At 36.3% G+C, this 18670-nt stretch overlaps 1 long non-coding RNA gene and 1 pseudogene across 3 annotated transcripts in view; both read left to right on the top strand.

The window, feature by feature from the left end:
- LOC101058385 (uncharacterized) overlaps positions 1-18670 on the top strand; it is a 527851-nt gene that overhangs the window by 12255 nt on the left and 496926 nt on the right. The gene's annotated exons all lie outside the window — the stretch shown is intronic.
- On the top strand, positions 16774-17724 carry LOC134808071 (ribosomal protein uL30-like; annotated as a pseudogene).

Raw genomic sequence — 18670 nt, 5'->3', positions numbered from 1 at the left:
TTGGGAATTCTTCCTCCCCACTGGGCCTCTGCACACACCTCCTGGGAGAGGCAGGGGTGCTTTATTACTACTTCTCACAAGGCCTTCTCTGATACTGTGGGGGTGGAGCTTGTTAAGGTGGGGATGAAAGTTCCATCTCCCTATTTGTCCTTCTCTGACTAAACCCTAGGGGGGAGTAGTTTGGGGTGGTGAGGCTCCCCATTCAGTCCTTGCTGGTGTGTGGGAGAGTGGAGCCATAGATTTTTCTGTGGTGTGTGGCTACAGTAAAGCAGTTATCATCAAGGATTTTTTTTTGTCTTTCTAGACTGCCCATTTATTAATCATTTGGCTAAAGAAAGCAGAGGTTTGTTGGGACTTTTATTTGTGTCGACACCAGTTGGCGTTTCTGGTTGCTGGCTTCTTAAACTCCAAGTCTGGGAATATGAGGCAAAAAGAAAATCCAGGGACGTCACCACTGTGTCATTCCTAGGGTCTAAAGTCCCTACCGGGTCTGCCCTCTTCTCACCTTTTGGAGTTTCTTATTTGGTGTGTGTATATATTCATTCCAGAGTTTTAGTCATAATTAATAGGGGAAATAGGGAAAAGTGCATCTGCTCTATTTTCTCAGAAGCAGAAAAGTCTAGCTTTATTTTTATTTTTAAAAACTTGCACATATATTTTGAAAAATAATTAAAGTGATATGAGCACATGCTGAATAAAAGTGCTGTAATTAAAGTCAAAAAGCTCTGAAGAACAGGTTACCTAATTTGAGGGTCCCAGTGCAAAATGAATAGGCAGGGCCCCTTGTGTAAAATGCCAGGAGAAAAAGTGCCATTAAAGGTACTAAAATATAAAGCATTTTCCTTTCTTTCCTAGTTGTCATGGCATTTTAAAATTGGTATTCAATTTCATTCTAAGTACAAATAAAAAATTATTTGTATGATAACATTCGTCTTTACATTGTGCAATGCCAGTTTTAAATGTAAATATAAGAATATTTAACTCACAAGTAAAATCACTTAAATTACACAATTATTTATAGCTCATGCATTCAGTGGAAATGCTAATCCAAACAAATTCAACTGTTTTTATTTTATTTTATTTTATTTTTTATTTTTAACTGGTACAAAGTAATTGTACATATGAGGGGACTTCAAAAACTTCATGGAAAATGTGTATTATGAAAAAATGATGCATGAATTTCCAACTTTTTTGTACCAAAATAAACTCATACTAATTAGTTATAGCATGTCTAAGCAGGATCTAGCTTGAGGCACTAAGAAGGATAAGGCCTCAGATTGACAAGAGCCCCTATCAGGGCAACATGAATTCTGCTACAATTAAAGCAAGAACAAACATATGTTTCTGGTGAAGCTTTGGTGAAAGAATGGTGAAGTCACTGATGCTTTACAAAAAGTTTATGGGGAAAATGCCCCAAAGAAATTGGCACTTTATAAATGGATAGCTTGTTTTAAGAAGGGATAAGAAAATGTTGAAGATGAAGCCTGCAGAGGCAGACCATTCACATCAATTTGTGAGGAAAAAATTCATCTTGTTTGTGCCCTAATTGAAGAGGACTGATGATTAACAGCACAAACAATAGCCAACACCATTGCCATCTCAACTGGTTCATCTTATGTAATTCTGACTAAAAAATTAAAGTTGAGCAAACTTTCCACTTGATGGGTGCCAAAACTTTTGTGCCAGATCATCTGCAGATAAGAACACAACATTCAATGGAAATTTTAAACAAGTGGGATCATGATCCTGAAGCATTTCTTTGAAGACTTGTAACAGGAGATGAAACATGGCTTTACCAGTATGATCCTGGTAGATGGCTTTACCAGTATGATCCTGAAGACAAAGCACAATCAAAGCAATGGCTATCAAGAGGTGGAAGTGGTCCAGTCAAAACGAAAGCAGACTGGTGGAGAGCAAAGGTAACGACAACAGGTTTTGGGAATGCTCAAGACATTTTGCTTGTTGACATTCTAGAGGGCCAAAGAATGATAACATCTGCTTATTATGAGAATGTTTTGAGAAAGTTAGCCAAAGTTTTAGCAGAAAACCCCTGGGAAGGCTTCACTAGAGAGTTCTTCTCCACCATGACATTTTTCTTATTACACAAGTGCAATTTTGCAAGTGTTTTGATGAGAAATCATTAGGCATCCACATTACAGTCCTGATTTGGCCCCTTCTGACTGCTTTTTGTTTCCTAATCTTAAAAATCTGTAGAGGGCATCCATTTTTCTCTGTTTAATAATGTAAAAAGACTGCATTGACATGGTTAAATTTCCAGGACCCTCAGTTCTTTAGAAATGTATTAAATGGCTGGTGTCATAGCTTACAAAAGTGTCTTGACTTTGGTAAAGTTTATGTTGAGAAATAAAGTGTATATTTTTATTTTTATCTTTTAATTCCATTTTTTCTCATAAGCTTTTTGGAGTCCCATTGTATTTATGGGGTACATGTGATATTTTGATACCTGCATACAGTGTGTAATGATTAAGTCAGGGTATTTAGGATATCCAACACCCCAAACATTTATTTCTTTTGTTGGGAACATTTCAAATCTTCTCTTCTAGCTGTTTTGAAATATGCAATAAATTATTATTAACTATAGTTAGCTGTCTGTGCTATCAAATTATAACCTATTTCTTCCATGTAATGATATGTTTGTACCCATTAAATAACATCTTTTCTTCTTCTACTCCCACCTTTCCCAGCCTCTGGTAACTATCATTCTACTCCCTACTTCCATGAGATCAATGTTTTAGCTTCTACATATGAGTAAGAACATGCAATATTTGTCTTTCTGTGTCTGGCTTTTTTCACTTAACATAATGACCTCCATTCTATCCATGTTGCTGAAAATGACATTATTTCATCCTTTTTAATGGCTGAATAGTATTCCATTGTGTATACAGACACCACATTTTCTTTATCTGTGCATCCTTTGAAGAATACTTAGGATGATTCCATATCTTGGCTCTTTGAATAGTGCTGCAATAAACATGGGGGTCCATGTATCCCTTTGATATACTGATTTCCTCTCTTTTGGTTAAATACCCAGTAGTGGGATTGCTGTTTTGTGTCATTGTTCTATTTTCAGTTTTTTGAAAAACCTTCAAACTGTTTTCCATAATGGCTGTACTAATTTACATCCCCACCCACCAAAATGGATGAGTTCCATTTTCCCTGCATTCTTGCCAGCATTTGTTATTTCTTGTCTTTTTTGTAATAGCCATTCTAACTGGAGTGGGATGATACATTATTGTGGTTTTGGTTTGCATTTTCCTAATGATAGTGGCGTTATTTTCGTTCTTGATATGCACACATTCTACCAACGTTGTCTGTCTTAAGCTTACTAATGAGTAAGGAAGGACTAAAAGGAAAAAGAACAATGGATTTTCCTATTTCTCCCTTTCCTTCTATGCCATCATTTTTAGCCCAAATGGTTGGCTCACACAGGAAAATAACATGAGTAAAAAAGAATATGATAGGATTCCTTGGTTGTTTGTGTCATTTGGAACACCATTTCCCTTTTTCTGAGTTCACAGCAGGTTCTGGTTCAAATAGAAAGCCTGGCCTACAAGGGCTATCAGTGCCCTGTTTGCCTAGTCATAGATGTTATACACTTACCTGCACTCCCTTTGATTCTCAAGTATTGTGCATCCACTGGATTATGTGCTCATGTGGCATTGCCAACAGCTCCATGTGCATAAAGCAGCAAGGATTAGCCAACAAGCTTATTTAGCATATCTGCTCACAAGCAGGCTCTATTGGTCCACTGGATTTCATTTAGACAACACAAGTTCAAAGGCAAAGTCATTAAGAATTTCACAACGTCGACAGCAGAACATTAAACTAGACATGGAGCCCTTTAAGTTCAGGGCCCTATGCAGCAGCACAGATCTCATGCTCACTAAGCTGATCTGGAGCTTCCTCATCCCAGGCGCATTATTCAGATGGAATTTTAACTTTCTATTTTAAAGTCTTGTTTGCTTGTGATTCTCTTTTCTATGATACATTTCTGTTTCTTAATGATCAGTTTTAGAGATTATCCAGCCATTTCCTGCTGTGACAGATGAGAATTAACTCACTTAAGCTCTTCCTTTCACCTACTGCTTTTGGAACTTTATATAAACATATTTTTATTTCTTGCTACACAAATTATAAAAATATATCTTGAGTCCCCATTTTGTATATTTGAGGCTATTCAGGTTCATTTCCTTTACCTATTCTCTCCCTGTTCATATTCATGTTTTTTAATGTGTGCTTTTACTTAAACTGTATTCATTAGGCTATTAATAGGTGCTGAAACAAGTTTCAAACACAATAAAACCTTACTGATTGCTCACAAAACAGCACTGGCAAGCCATTCATTGATTTAGTCTGATGGAAGCTTTATGAATACAACCAAAAATCAATGCAGTTTCCATGGTAAGCATCTGCCTTTTGCCAAGCTGGAAAGGGCAAAGAGCATGGACCAGGGTACATGGGAGAGGTTTATGGCCCAGGCCTGGAAGTGGCACTTGTCACTTCTCTCTCATTTCATTGGCTAGAACTGAGTTACATGGATACATTTTGTTGCAAGGGAGTTTGGGAAATATAGTCCACTCAAGTGCCCAGGAAAAAGAGGAAAATAATTTTGGTTAAAAACTATCAGTCTTTATCACTCTTATACTGTCAAATTAATAGCCTTTATATTCTCTTTGGTGATTTATTTATAGGTTGATTCTAAAAGCTGAAAATCAATATCCAGGTTCACATGAACAAAACTGCATGGTCCAGATTTTGGTACAGAGCAAAACCCACTCTAGCTAGTTTGAGAAGAAAGATGTTATGGTCCGAATGTGTCTTCTCAATATACCTAGGTTGCAATCTAATCCCCAGTGTGATGATACTAGGAGGAGAGGGCTTTGGGTGGTGTATTAGTCAGTTCTTGCACTGCTATAAAGAAATACCTGAAACTAGATAATTTATAATGAAAAAAGGCTTAATTGATTCAGTTCCACAGGCTGTACAGAAAGCATGGCTGGGGAGGCCTCAGGAAACTTACAATCATGGTGGAAGTTGAAGGGGAAGCAGGCATGTCTTATGTGGCTGGAGCAGGAGGAAGACAACAAAGAGGGAGGTGCTACACACTTTTAAAAAAACAGATCTCATGAGAACTCACTCACTATCAAAGAGAATAGCAAGGGGGAAATCTGCCCCCATGATCCAATAAACTCCCACGAGGTGCCTCTTTCAACATTGGGGATTATAATTTGACATGAGATTTGGGTGGGAATACAACCCAAACCATATCAGGTGGTGACTAGGTCATGAAGGTGGAGCCCTCATTAATGGGTTTAGCACCCTTATAAAAAGAGGCCCCAGAGAGCTACCTTGCCCCTTTCACCATGTGAGGACACAGGAAGAAGGCACTGTCTGTGAACCAAGAAGTGGGCCCTCCCCATACACTGAATCTACTGGTGCCTTGATCTTGAACTTCCTAGCCTCCAGAGCTGTGAGAAATAAATTTCTGTTGTTATAAGCTACCCAGTCTATGGTATTTCATTATAGCATACCCAAATGACCAAGACAGAGGAATTTATTAAGTAGATTTCAACATTATCAGGAGGACTGAAAAAAGAGACTCTAGGTTGAGATTTTAGAAACCATTTCAGAAATAGTCCCTGTGACTCTTCCGCAGTCAGGGAGCTGCTATCTCAAAAATCACAATGCCAATCTGTGAACAGGGAGTTGTTTTGACGAGGAAGTCATCATGGCTACTGTCTCTGGAATCATGCAGAGCTGCTCTGAACTGACCAGCAGGATGGGTGCTCCAATCCCTGCCTCAGCAGTCCTGAAGCTTGTGGCTAGATACTTGGACCTCTGTTAATGTTGCCACAGAAAAGCCAGCAATTCCACAGGATGCCAGCAGGAAACAGCACAAGCAGTAGAAACCTCACCTCCACCTTTGCCTCACGTTAGACTTCACAAACCTTGAATGAATCTAGTTGGCAGCATATAAAGTACATCTAAAACTCTAGCTACAATGGAATCTGGAAAATGTAGTTCTTAGTTTTCTAGGTTCTTCCATTCAGAAAAGCATACTAGAGAGAAGATGGGATGGAGACTGAGTGTCAACCCACCATAATGATTAAACTCCATTCCTTGGACTAACCATATTCTTTTATCCATGCTTAAACTGACAAACAACATTGATAGCAACAAAAACATTTTCCCTTTTAATATAATACAATAATCTCTTATAGAAAAAAAAACAAACTCACTATCTTCCCCAAAACAGATGAGACACCTGAAGTCCCATCAGTAATTACAACTATCACTTGGTGATGAGCCTTCCCTCTCTAGTTTCTATATAATTCCAACTGATATTTTGTAGCTCATGGCTTACATTATAAAGTTATCCACCAAAACACATTCTATGAAAATGGTGGGGAAATGGAAAAAAAAACAAACAGAAAGGTAATTTTGTTTTGTTTTTTAAAAATAACGCAAGTAAAAGTATAGGTGGCTGTTACAGTCCTCATTTCTCTAACTGGTCACGAGATTGTAGTAATCATTTTGGTATTTATCTGGTGAAGCGACCAAAAACTTTATTCCTGAGGGTTTTGAATACTGTCTCTATTGGGTCACTGTATGTTCTATTCATTTTGCTAATAACTGAAGATGCTCCAAAGGATCCTTTGGGTTCTTGACACACTTTCCCCTGCTGCCACACAAGGTATAGCAACCTTAGTCCCCCTTTGCCTTTATCTGTTGATTAGTGGCATAAAAAGAAACAGGTTCCTAGTTCTTTGTTTAGTGGAACCATTTTTAGTTACCTAGGGGAAGAATTTCTCTTTTGGGCACTTATGTCTTAATGTCAGCTGAGCCCAATGAATGGGAAAAAAAGTTTGTAAGGGACCATTAGGTTTAATAGGGGCACCTCTCCTATTTCTCTCCCTTAGTTACTGAATACACACATTTTCGGCTATGAGAGCAAAAGAACCATATTATTCGTCTCCAGTTCTGAGTATATACTGCATGCTGCAAATGACACCCAACTCTCATAAGGTGTTGAGTGAGTCCAAATTGGAGCTGTGATTAAGCCTTCAACAGGTTTGTTCACTGTTCTATTACTCCACCTGCTTTGGGATGATGAGGTTCCATGATAAGACAAGTGTATGCTGTAGAAATAAGCCTATCATCCATTGCTTTAAAATTATTTTTCCTGGACAGAAACAATGTGGCAAGGGATTGGGAGGGTAATTCAAGTATTTGGAAAGTGCATAGATGCTGCTGTTAGTCAAACTACAACAGGCAGAGAAGACAAATGCATATTCCAGGAAATGTCTATTCCAGCAAGGGTAAATTGCTTCCTCGTCCATGATGGAAGGTGTCTAATAGGGTGGCTACATACTGTACTGGGCACTCAGTATTGGTCTCTGCAGCTGAGTACTCAGCAATAGTGGAAGCTGGATCAAGCTTAAAGGGAAATCCAAGCCCTTGTGTAACCTCCATCCCTGCTATTGTGGCCATGTTGTTAGTGAGCCCATTAAGCAAATACTGGGGTGTCTGGGTAAAGAGGTCAATGGAGATCCATTGAATAGGCCATCTTGTCTACCTGATTATTGGCCGCATTTGCACTTGGTAAGTGTAGTAGGCAGAATAATGGCCACCCCAAAGACGTCCATGTCCTAATCTTTGGAACCTGTGAATGTGTTAACTTACATGGCAAAGGAACTTTGCAGATGTGATTGAGTTAAGGACCCTGAGATGGGAAGATTATCACAAGAGTCCTTGTAAGAGGCAGGCAGGAGAGTAAGAGTCAGAGAAGGAGATGCAATGTTAGAAGCCAAGGTCAGAATGATGCAAATACTGGCTTTGAAGATGGAAGAGAGCCATGAACCAAGGAATGCAGATAGCCTCTAGTAAGCTGAAAAAGGTAAGTGTATAAATTTTCTCCTAGAGCCTCCAGAAAGAAATGCAGCCCTGCTGGCACCTTGATTTTAACGCAGTGTGACCATTTAGACTCTGACTTCCAGAACTGTAAGAGAATACATTTGTGTTGTTTTAGGCTATTAAATTTGTGGTGGCAGCAATAGGAAGTGAATATAGTAATCATTGTCTTATTTCTGACTTTAAAATCAATAGCTTCTGTAGTTCTCTATTCAAAATATTTTATCATGTCAAGGAAATATCCACACATTTCTATTTTATTTGCTTTTAAATTTAAATATCAAGAATGAGTGCAGAATCTGATCAAATGCTCCCCCAGAATGTATGGAGATAATCACATGTTTTATTGTCTCTTAACATAATAAACTGTATTAATGGATTTTAAGGAGTTATCCTGGTATTCCTAGAATAATCCCACTTGATCCCATTTTTAATTTTTTGTGCTGAAATTTAAAAATATCATCTTTGAGGTGTAAATAACACCCAATAAGTTGAATTCACTTAAAGGGCACACTATTTTGTCAGTTGTATATAGCCACGAAACTACGACCATAATCAAGAGGCAAAACTTTTCCATCCGCCCCAAAAGATTCCTTATGTCCCATTACAGTACACCCTTCCCTCTACTCCGAGTCCCAGGTAACCACTGATTCTATTCCTTTACATGCTTCATTTTTTAAAGATTTTATATAAATGGAGTAATACTAGATATATGTCTGTGTGTATGTCTATCTATCCATCCATCCATCCATCCATCCATATATACATTTCTGTCTTCTTTTCCTCTGCCTGATTTTGAGATTCTTCCATGCTTTTGTGTTTATCAGTAGTTTGTTCTGTTTTCTTGCTGAGTAGTATTTCTTTGTATAAATATACTATATTTTTTGCTTATTCATTCAGTTAAATGATGGATATTTAAGTTGGTTCCAGTGTTTTGGCTATTAAGAATAAAGCTTCTGTGAACTTTTACGTACAGAGCTTATTGTGGACAAATGTGTGGATTTCTCATGGGTAAATACCTAGAAATGGGCTGGTGGGGTCCTATGGTAGGTGTATGTTAAAATTTTAGTGAAAGGTAAAAGATTTATGCAATCTGAAGAAAAACCAGAGTATGCTGTTTAACTAAAAAAAAAAAAAATCCTGTCACTTCTTGGAAGTGGTTGTATCATTTCTTATTTCCACCAACAATGCATGAAGGTTCCAGTTGCTCCATATCCTCACCAACATTTGTTATTGTCAGTCTTTTTAATTTTAAACATTCTACTGAGTGTGTTAAGAATCTTATCACAAGCTTTGGGTTTTTCTGCCTATCTTACTTTTATTTGTTTCTAATTTAATTTGGTTGTGGTTAGAGAAATATTCTGTATGATTTTAATTCTTTTAAATTTATTGAGACTTATTTTGTGCCCAGACTATGGTAAATCTCAGCAAACACATAGTGCACACTTGAAATAAATGTGTATTCTGCAGTTGTTGGGTAGTGTTTTGTAACTATTAGTTAGGTCAACATGGCGAATATTATTATTCAGATTCTTGAATAATACCATTATTTTTATAGATCTTTACTGATGTTTCTGTCTAGTTGCTCTATTGCTTGCTGAGAGAGAGGTGTTAAAAACCTATTGTGATTATGGAATTTTCTATTTCTCCTTTTAATCCTGTCAATTTTCGTTTCATGTATTTTGAGGCTCTGTTGATAGATCTATACTCATTTATGGTTATTAAGTCTCACTGATAAATTGATCCTTTTGTCACTATAAAATTTCCCTCTTCATTTTTTGGTACTATTCTATCTTGAATTCTATTTTATCAGATATTTATATACCTAATCTAGCTCTCTTATGGTTTGCATAATATATCTTTTTGCATTCATTTAATTTGAACTTATTCCTATCTTTATATTTAAAGTGTGTTGGGTTATGTTTTTTATTGTTTATTTTTAAATGCATTTCTCTAACCTCTGTGTTTCCATTTGGATGTTGAGACCATTAATAATTAATATAATTATTGATATGTTTGAACTTAGGTCTGCCATTTTGTTATTTATTTGTGTCACTTATTTTTTGTTTCTCTTTTCCTGTTTTTCTACTTTCTTCTGGATTGCTCAAGCATTTTTTAATTCATTTTATGTATTTATTAGTTTTTAATCTATACCTCTTTGTTTTTTTAAATTTTATTTTTGTCATTGTTCTAAGCATTACAACATATCCTTAACTTTTCTCAGTCTATTTAAGATTGCTATTGTACCACTTTACATAAAATATAGGCACCTTGTGACCATATAGGTTAATTTATAACCTCACCTGCATTTATGTTACAGTTGTATTATATACATTATCAACTGGACAAGAGAATTTCACAATTTTTCCTTATTCATATTTATTTGAAAGAAATTATTAGAAAAATAGACTTTTATATTTACTCAGATTTATTCAGATATTCACTATTTCTGTTGGTCTCCATTCATTCCTAAAGATCTGGGTTTGCCTCTGGTATCATCTCTCATAAGCCAGAATTAATGGCTAGAACAAATTCATTTTCTTTTCTTTTATCTGCAAATGTATTTTGCTTTTACTTTTCAAGTTTAACTAGATATAAAATTCCATGTTGATAGTTTTCTTATTTCAGCACTTTAATGATGTTGTTCTCCAGTCTTCTGACCTCTGTGACATCTGAGGAGAAGTCTGTGGTCATTTAAACTGTTGTTGTCCAAATAAAAATGTAACTTTTCATTTTTGTCTGGCTGCTTTCAAGATTCTGTCTTTTTCCTTGGGTCCAGTGGGTTGACCATGATGTAACCAATGAAGTTTTTATTTAAATATTTCCTGTTTGATGTTTGCTGAGCTTCTTAATTTTTCACATTCCCATCTTTTATCAAATGTAGAGAGTTTCCAGACCTTTCCCTTTAAATGTTTTTTCTGCTCCATTCTCTTCCTCCTCTACTTTTGAAGTTATTCCACATGTCCTTGAGGTGCTCTTTTCCCCTTTTCTTCAGATTGGTTGATTTCCTTAAGTTCATTGATTCTTTCCTCTGTCATCTCCATTTTGCAAATAGGCCCATCCAGTGAATTTTATTTTAGATATTAAATTTTTCAGATAAAATCTCTTTTTGGTTATTTTATTTTTTTATTTATCTGCTGAGATTTCTGATCTTTTCATTTATTTTGAGAAGGTTCCATTTATCCCATTGAGCATAGGTGGCTGCTTTTAAAGTCTTTATCTGATCATTCCAACACCTGGTTCTTCTCAGGACTGAATCCCAGTTGGTTGCTTTTTCCCTTGAGAATGGTTCACACTTTTCTGGTTCTTTGTATGTCAATTATTTTGAATTGTATTCCAGACATTTTGAATGTTATGTTGTGGAGGCTCTGGAGTTTGTTATATTGTTCCAAATAGTGTTGATGTGTTGTTTTATGAAGCAATTAACTTGGGAGAGTCATACTTCAAAGTCTCTCTTGCCCGTAGTGTGTGGCAATTCAGACCTCAGTTCAGACTGCCTCCAGTCTGCCCTGTACATACGTGTTTCAGGGGAGCCAGACTGGGCAGAGTTTATACACAGATTTTGGGATTCTTCCTCTTTGGTTTTCTCTTTTCTAGGGTATCCTCTCTCTTTGGCAGCTCTGGTTTCCCCAGTATCCTTTCTTTAGTTCCTTCAGGAAGAATGATGATATGCTTTTCTATTGGAGTTTCTGTTGCCAAGTACGACCACAACAGCTGCTGCTACTCACAGAGTCAAGTCACAAAACATGAAATTTACCCCACATCTGCCACTGCCTCCTCTCTTTGATCGCTTTTCAATGACAGGGTAGTTGGCTTATTTTTTACTTTTAAATTTTTTCCCCAGAGATTGTAGTTGTCATTTATGGAAAGGTTGATTTGTTAGGTGTTTTACTCCTTCATATCAGAGGTAGAAATAGTGATGTTTTATTCTTAATGTGCTCATGATTTTTGCTAATTTTTCATTTCATATTTTGACATATATCTCCCTAAATGAGATTGATACAGAATTTTCTTTTGTGTGTGTTTGTGTGTGTGTTCATGTGCAGTCCTTCTCAAGTTATTTTTTTCTTTCTTTTGTGACAGTTTTACTCTGTTGCCCAGGCTGGAGTGCAGTGGTATGATCACAGCTCACTGCAGCCTCAATCTCCCTGGGCTCAGTTAATCCTCCCATCTCAGCCTCCTGAGTAGCTGGGACTACAGGTGTGCATCACCATGCATGGCTAATTTTTCTATTTTTTGTGGCGATGGGGTTTCGCCATGTTGCCCAGGCTGGTCTAGAACTCCTAGGCTCAAGCGATCTGCCTGCCCTGGCCTCCCAAAATGTTGGGATGACAGGCATGAGCCACCATGCCTGGCCTCTTTCTCAAGTTTTGTTATCAATATTATACAGACATCATAAAAAGAATTTGAAGGTTTTCCTTCTCTTTCCAATGCTCTGGAATAGTTTAAATAAACAGTATTAGAATCATCTGCTCTTTAAAACTTGGATATAATGTCTCTGTAACACTATGTAGGCTGTGAATTTTTATGGGGGAACTATTTTACTACTTCATTTCCTTTCTGAAAATTTGTTTATTTTGACTTTCACTTCTGAGGTTAATTGTAATAACTTATGAATTTTTAAAAAAATATTCATTTCTTCTAGGTTTGAAATCTGCTTGAGTTTTCAAATAACTCCTTATATTAATAGTTTTTTATGAGTTTTTTTCTTGTTGATTTGTTTGAGTTCTCTGCAGAATCTGGACATTAATCCTTTATCAGAGGTATAGTTTGCAAATATTTTCTCCCATTCTTTAGGTTTTCTGTTTATTCTGTTGATTATTTCTTTTGCTGTGCAAAAGCTTTTTAGTTTAATTAGGTTCCATTTATTTATTTTTGTTTTTGTTGCATTTGCTGTTGGGATCTTTGTCATAAATTCTTTACCTAGGCCAATGTCTATAAGAGTTTTTCGTAGGGTTTCTGCTATAATTTTTATGTTTTCAAGTCTTAGATTTAAGTCTTTAATCCATCTTGAGATAATTTTTGTATATGGTGAGAGATGGGGATCCAGTTTCACGCTTCTATAAGTGGCTATACAATTTTCCCAGGACTATTGAATAGAGTGTCCTTTCCTTAGTGTATGTTTTTGTCTTTGTTGAAGATCAAATAATTCCATTCAAAATGGGCAAATGACATGAACATACTTTTCTCAAAAGAAGATATACAAATGGCCAAGAAACGTGAAAAAATGCTCAACATCACTAATCATTGGCGAAATGCAAATTAAAACCACAATGAGATACCATCTTACCCCAGCCATAATGTTTATTTTTAAAAAGTTAAAACTCGATAGATTTTGGTGTGGATGTGGTGAAAAGGGAACACTTATACACTGCTGGTGGGAATGTAAATTACTACAACCATTATGGAAAACAGTATGGCGATTTCTCAAAGAACTAAAACTAGATCTACCATTCGATCCATTCCCACTGGTGTAATGCCTACATAACATAGCTGAATTTCTACCTGTCCTAACTCTGCTTATCTTTAAGAAACAGGACACCCGTGATAAAAAAGTTCCCTTTGTAACCACACCAGCTGAGATGGTTAGAACCAAGATAGACGACCAGTAACTTCAAAAATACCTCAGGCTTTATTATAATCACATTTCCATGCTAAACAATACTCCTACCAGGGCCATGATGGTTGACAGTCACCATGACAATAACCAGAAGAAGCCATAAAAGGGCAAAAACAAAGGCAGCATTCCACCTTTATGCTTTTTTTTTTTTTTGACATGGAGTCTCCCTCCGTCGCCCAGGCTGGACTGCAGTGGCACGATCTGTATATATATCTGAAGTGTATATATATACATACACACACATACACCTCCACACCCCACCACACACGCACCATGGAATACTATTCAGCCATAAAGAATGAAATAATGTCTTTTGCAGCAACTTGGATGGAATTGAAAGCCGTCATCCTAAGTGAAATAACTCAGGAACTGAAAAGCAAATACTGCATATTCTCACTTATAAGTGGGAGCTAAGCTATGGGTACCCAATGGCATATAGAGTGGTATAATGGACATTGGAGACTCAGAAGTGGGGAGGTTGGGAGGGGGTAAGGGATGAAAAATTACCTATTGAGTACAATGTACACTATTTGAGTGACGAGTACACCAGAAGCTCAGACTTTACCACTATATGATTCATCCATGTGATCAAAACCCACTTGTACCCCTAAAGCTATTGAAATTAAAAAAAATTGTTTATGAAGTTCTTTCACGTTTGTCATTTTCTGGACCTGCACATGGTTTGTGTGAGTTTGAGTGTGTGTGTGTGTGTGTATGAGAAGAATTTTAACTCAAATTCAATTAGCTTAATAAGTATAGGGTTATCAGTATAAATATTATTTATTTCTTCATGAGTGAGACTTGGTAGCTCATGTCTTTCAAATAATTTGTCCATTCTATCTATGTTGTTCAATTTATTGGCCTGAAATTGTCCACAGTATCCCCTTTTTTCCTCATAGTATCTTTAGAAGCCATAGTCATGCCACTTTTCTCATTCCTGATATTGGTAATTTGTGTCCTCTGTTTCTTTTTTCTCTATTAGTCTGGCTAGAAATTTGTCAATTTTACTAATATTATCAAAGAGCCAGCTTTTGGTTTCATAATTTTCTCTATTATTTTTCTGATTTCTATTTCATTGAATTCCATTTGATTCTTTGTTATTTTCTTTATTCCTGTTACATTGGGTTGAATTTAATCTTCTTTTCTAGTTTCTTAAGGTGGAAGATGAGGCCATTGACTTGAGACTTGTCCTCTTTACTAATATAGGCATTTAGTGCCATATATTTCTCCTTAATTTATGCTTCAGTAACATTCTACAGATTTTGCTCTGTTGTGTTTTCATTTTCATTCAGTGAAAAATGCTTTACAATTTCTTTTGATTTATTCTTTGACATATGGATTATTTAGACTTACAGTATTCAGTTTCTAAATAGAGATTTTCTAGTTATTTTTCTATTTTTGATTCAAATCTGATTCTATTGTGGTCAGATAAAAAACTTGGTATTTCTCAAATACTATTAAATTTATTGAGATTTTATAAGGTCTCATAAAAATAAAGCCTCATAAAAAATATGGTCTATCTTGGTAAATTTTCTGTGCATAACTCGTTCCATTAGTGAGATAAATAACAATGATGTCCCACCTCAAGTGGTATAGCTCACTTTTGTGATATTTCTGCCAGTGATGCAAAAACTAAAATACACCATGGAGAAACTTAAGACAAATCTATATTGAGGGATGTATTATGAAATAACTGTCCTATAATCTTCAAAAAAGTCATAATCATGAAATGCAAAGAAAGAAAGAAATTGTTATGGACTAAAGGAGACTAAAGAGACATGACATCTAAATCCATCATGAGTTTCTGGACTATAATATTTTACAGTAAAGAACATTATTAAGACAACTAAACATGAATGAGATCTGAAGATGAGATGATAGTAATATAGTAGCATTAATTTCCTGACCTTGATGATCTCATTAGGTTATATTGGAGAATATCCTTGTTGTAGGCAATACATACATACAAAAGTATTCAGTGGGCAAGGGCATCTTGTTGGAAATTGCCTCTCAAATAATTTAGAGAAAAAAGATTTTGCTTCATTTGGGCAACTTTCTTGAAAATTTGAGATTTTTTCCAAAATAAAAAAAATGCAGATGAAGAAACAGGAAAACCTCAATTAGAAACAAGTCCATAGACAACCTAGGGCAGGGGTCCTCAACCCCAGGACTGCAGACTGGTACCAGCCCATGGCCTGTTAGGAACTGAGCTGCACAGCAGGAGATGAGCAGCAGGTGAGTGTACTGTCTGAGCTCCGCCTCCTGTCAGATCAGTGGCAGCATTAGATTCTCACAGGAGTGTAAACCCTATTGTGAACTGCACATGCGAGGGTTGTAGGTTGCATGCTCCTTATGAGAATCTAACTAATACCTGATGATCTAAAGTGAAACAGTTTCATCCTGAAACCATCCCCCACCCTTGTCCATGGAAAAATTATCTTCCATGAAACCAGTCCCTGCTGCCAAAAGGGTTGAGGACTGCTGACCTAGGGATTAAGATTTGCAAATAAGGATTTAAAAAACTTTAATAATGGCTCTTCCCACCAATTTTCCAAAATTGGTCAAAATCAGCAAGTCACACATATAGAAAGCTCAGTGAATCTCAATCAAGATAAATACAGGGAACATCACACCCAGGCATTTTGATAGCCCAACTTCTGAAAGTTAAAACTGGGAAAAAAAGTTCTTAAACATAACCAAATAAAAATGCACATTATATACAGGAAAACAACGATAAGAATTACAGCTGACTTCTCATCATAAAAATTGAAAGCCAGAAGACAATGGAATAACATTTTTAAATTGCAGAAAGAAATATATTATCAATGTTGGATTAAATATTCAGTGAAGATAGCTTTCAGAAATGAAGACAAATAAAGGCATATTAAGTTAAACATAAAAGCAGAGAGAATTTTCCAACAGCATACTTGTACTAAATTAAATGCTAAAGGAAGTTCTTTAAGCTGAAGAGAGATGCTACTAGAGAGAATCTGGATCTACAGGAAGGATTGAAGAATATGGCACATGGGAAACGTGAATAAATATAACACTATATTTTTATTTTCTTAAATTATTCAAAAGTTAACATTTTCATTTAAAAATAATATCGTATTGTGGAGTTCATAATTCATGCAGAAATATGTATATGGCAATAATAACACAAAAGATGGATTGCAGGTAAATGAGATTATACTATTTTAAGAATCTCAAATTGTGTGTATGGTATATTATTTCAAGATAAAGTCTGATAAGAACACCTATTGTAACCTCTAAAGCAATTACTAACATAAAAAGTGCAGGTAGTTGCAACACTAGAAAGATGGTGGAGCAAGAGGAAAGACAAATCCCTTTGGTTCCAGAAAATCTCCTGAAAAAGAGGAAGGCTTATCAAGCCCTCAAAGCCACCCAGGCAAAGCAGGCACTTTTGGCAAAGAAGGAGCAGAGGAAAGGAAAAGGGCTCAGGTTTAAGTGACTGGAACTGGAATCATTTCTACATGATTCCTGGAGGCGGAAACGTGACAAGGTGCGTCTCAGATGACTAGAAGTAATCCTCGTGCCTTGGAATCACCAGATAAACATTCCTTGGCCTTTGTTGAATGCATTGAAAGGATTGATGGCATGTTTACTGGTGCAGAGAACCATTGCAAGACTTTGCCTAAAGAAAATTTTTAGTGGTGTCTTTGTAAAAGTCACCCCCCAGAACCTAAAAGAGCTGCGTATAGTGGAACCTTATGTGACTTGGGGATTTCCAAGTCTGAAGTCTGTCTGGGAACTCATTTTGAAACGTGGACAAGCCAAGGTCAAGAATAAGACCATCCTTCTGACAGACAACACACTAATTGAGGAGCACCTAGGGAAGTTTGAAGTTTGGTGTCATTTGCTTGGAAGACCTCATTCATGAAATTGGCTTCCCAGAGTAGCATTTCCAGGAGATCTCATGGTTCTTGTACCCTTTCCACTTCTCAGTGGCCTGTCATGCTACCAAAAATAGAGTGGGCTTCCTCAAGGAGATAGGCACACCTTGCTATCGGGGTGAACGCATCAATCAGCTCATTCGCCAGCTGAACTAGACCTAGGTGCCAAACTGCAGTAAATTTTTATCAGTGAAGTGGAAGCATGTGTTTTTGTTTTTTGGGGGGGAATTTTTATCAAGTATCTTCAGAGAAGATTATTTCCGGCTTTATCTTCAAAAACTGGAAAGGAAGGGTCAAAGAAAAGACAGTAGCTTATGTTCATGGCAAGCACCTCTCATCACAGTCCAGTTCCAAAGAAAAATTCCAGCATTTTCTACATTGGCTGCTGCCTTGTCTGAAATCAGCACATTCCATGGAGGAAGGAAACCTGCTTTGTTGCATCTTCTATTCTCGGGTTTAATGTTGGTAAATGAGTAACTCTAGCATTTGTACAAGGCTCCCTAAGACTCCTGCAGCTGTCAACAAAGCCCAGGGACATAATTGAATCTGGAGATTCCTCAGGCCTTGTTTTGAAAAAGACTTGAAATACACATAGGAAGAAAGGTACAAAAATAAATGTTCGCTTGTCTCTGCAAAAAAAATAAAAAATAAAAAAGTACAAAGAGGTATGATTAAAAAGCCAGTAGAGAAAATAGAATACTAAAAATTACTCAATTAAGACAGGAAAGGGGAAACAAAAGAATGAAAAATAGAGGAAACAGATAAGAAAACAAGTAGCAAGATGGTAGAATTAAAGCAAACCATGTCAATAATTTAATTAATAAAAGACTAAGCACTCAAAATGCAGAGTTTGTCAGACAATTAAAAAACAAGACACAGTAAAACACTGTTTAGAAGAGATGCGTGTTAAGTATTAACACACTGACAGAGGTAAGAGAATGAAAAAAGCTATTTATGCAAACATCAAACACAAAAAAGCTGGTATAGCTATATTAATATCTGACAAAATAGACAAGAAGATAAAGATGATCATGGGTCACAATGGTACAGATTATTTTTTGAACTGAATTGTGTTTTCTCAAAATTAATATGTTGATGTCCTAACCATCAAAGTGTCTGTATTTGGAGATGGAGCCTTTACAAAAGTAATTAAAGTTAAAGGAGGCCATAAGGGTGGGGCCATTAGGACTGGTGTCCATATAAG

This window comes from Pan troglodytes, chromosome 13, assembly GCF_028858775.2.
Source record: "Pan troglodytes isolate AG18354 chromosome 13, NHGRI_mPanTro3-v2.0_pri, whole genome shotgun sequence".
NCBI lineage: Eukaryota > Metazoa > Chordata > Mammalia > Primates > Hominidae > Pan > Pan troglodytes.
The sequence above is the reverse complement of the archived record's forward strand: the minus strand, read 5'-3'. Positions and strand labels throughout refer to the sequence as shown.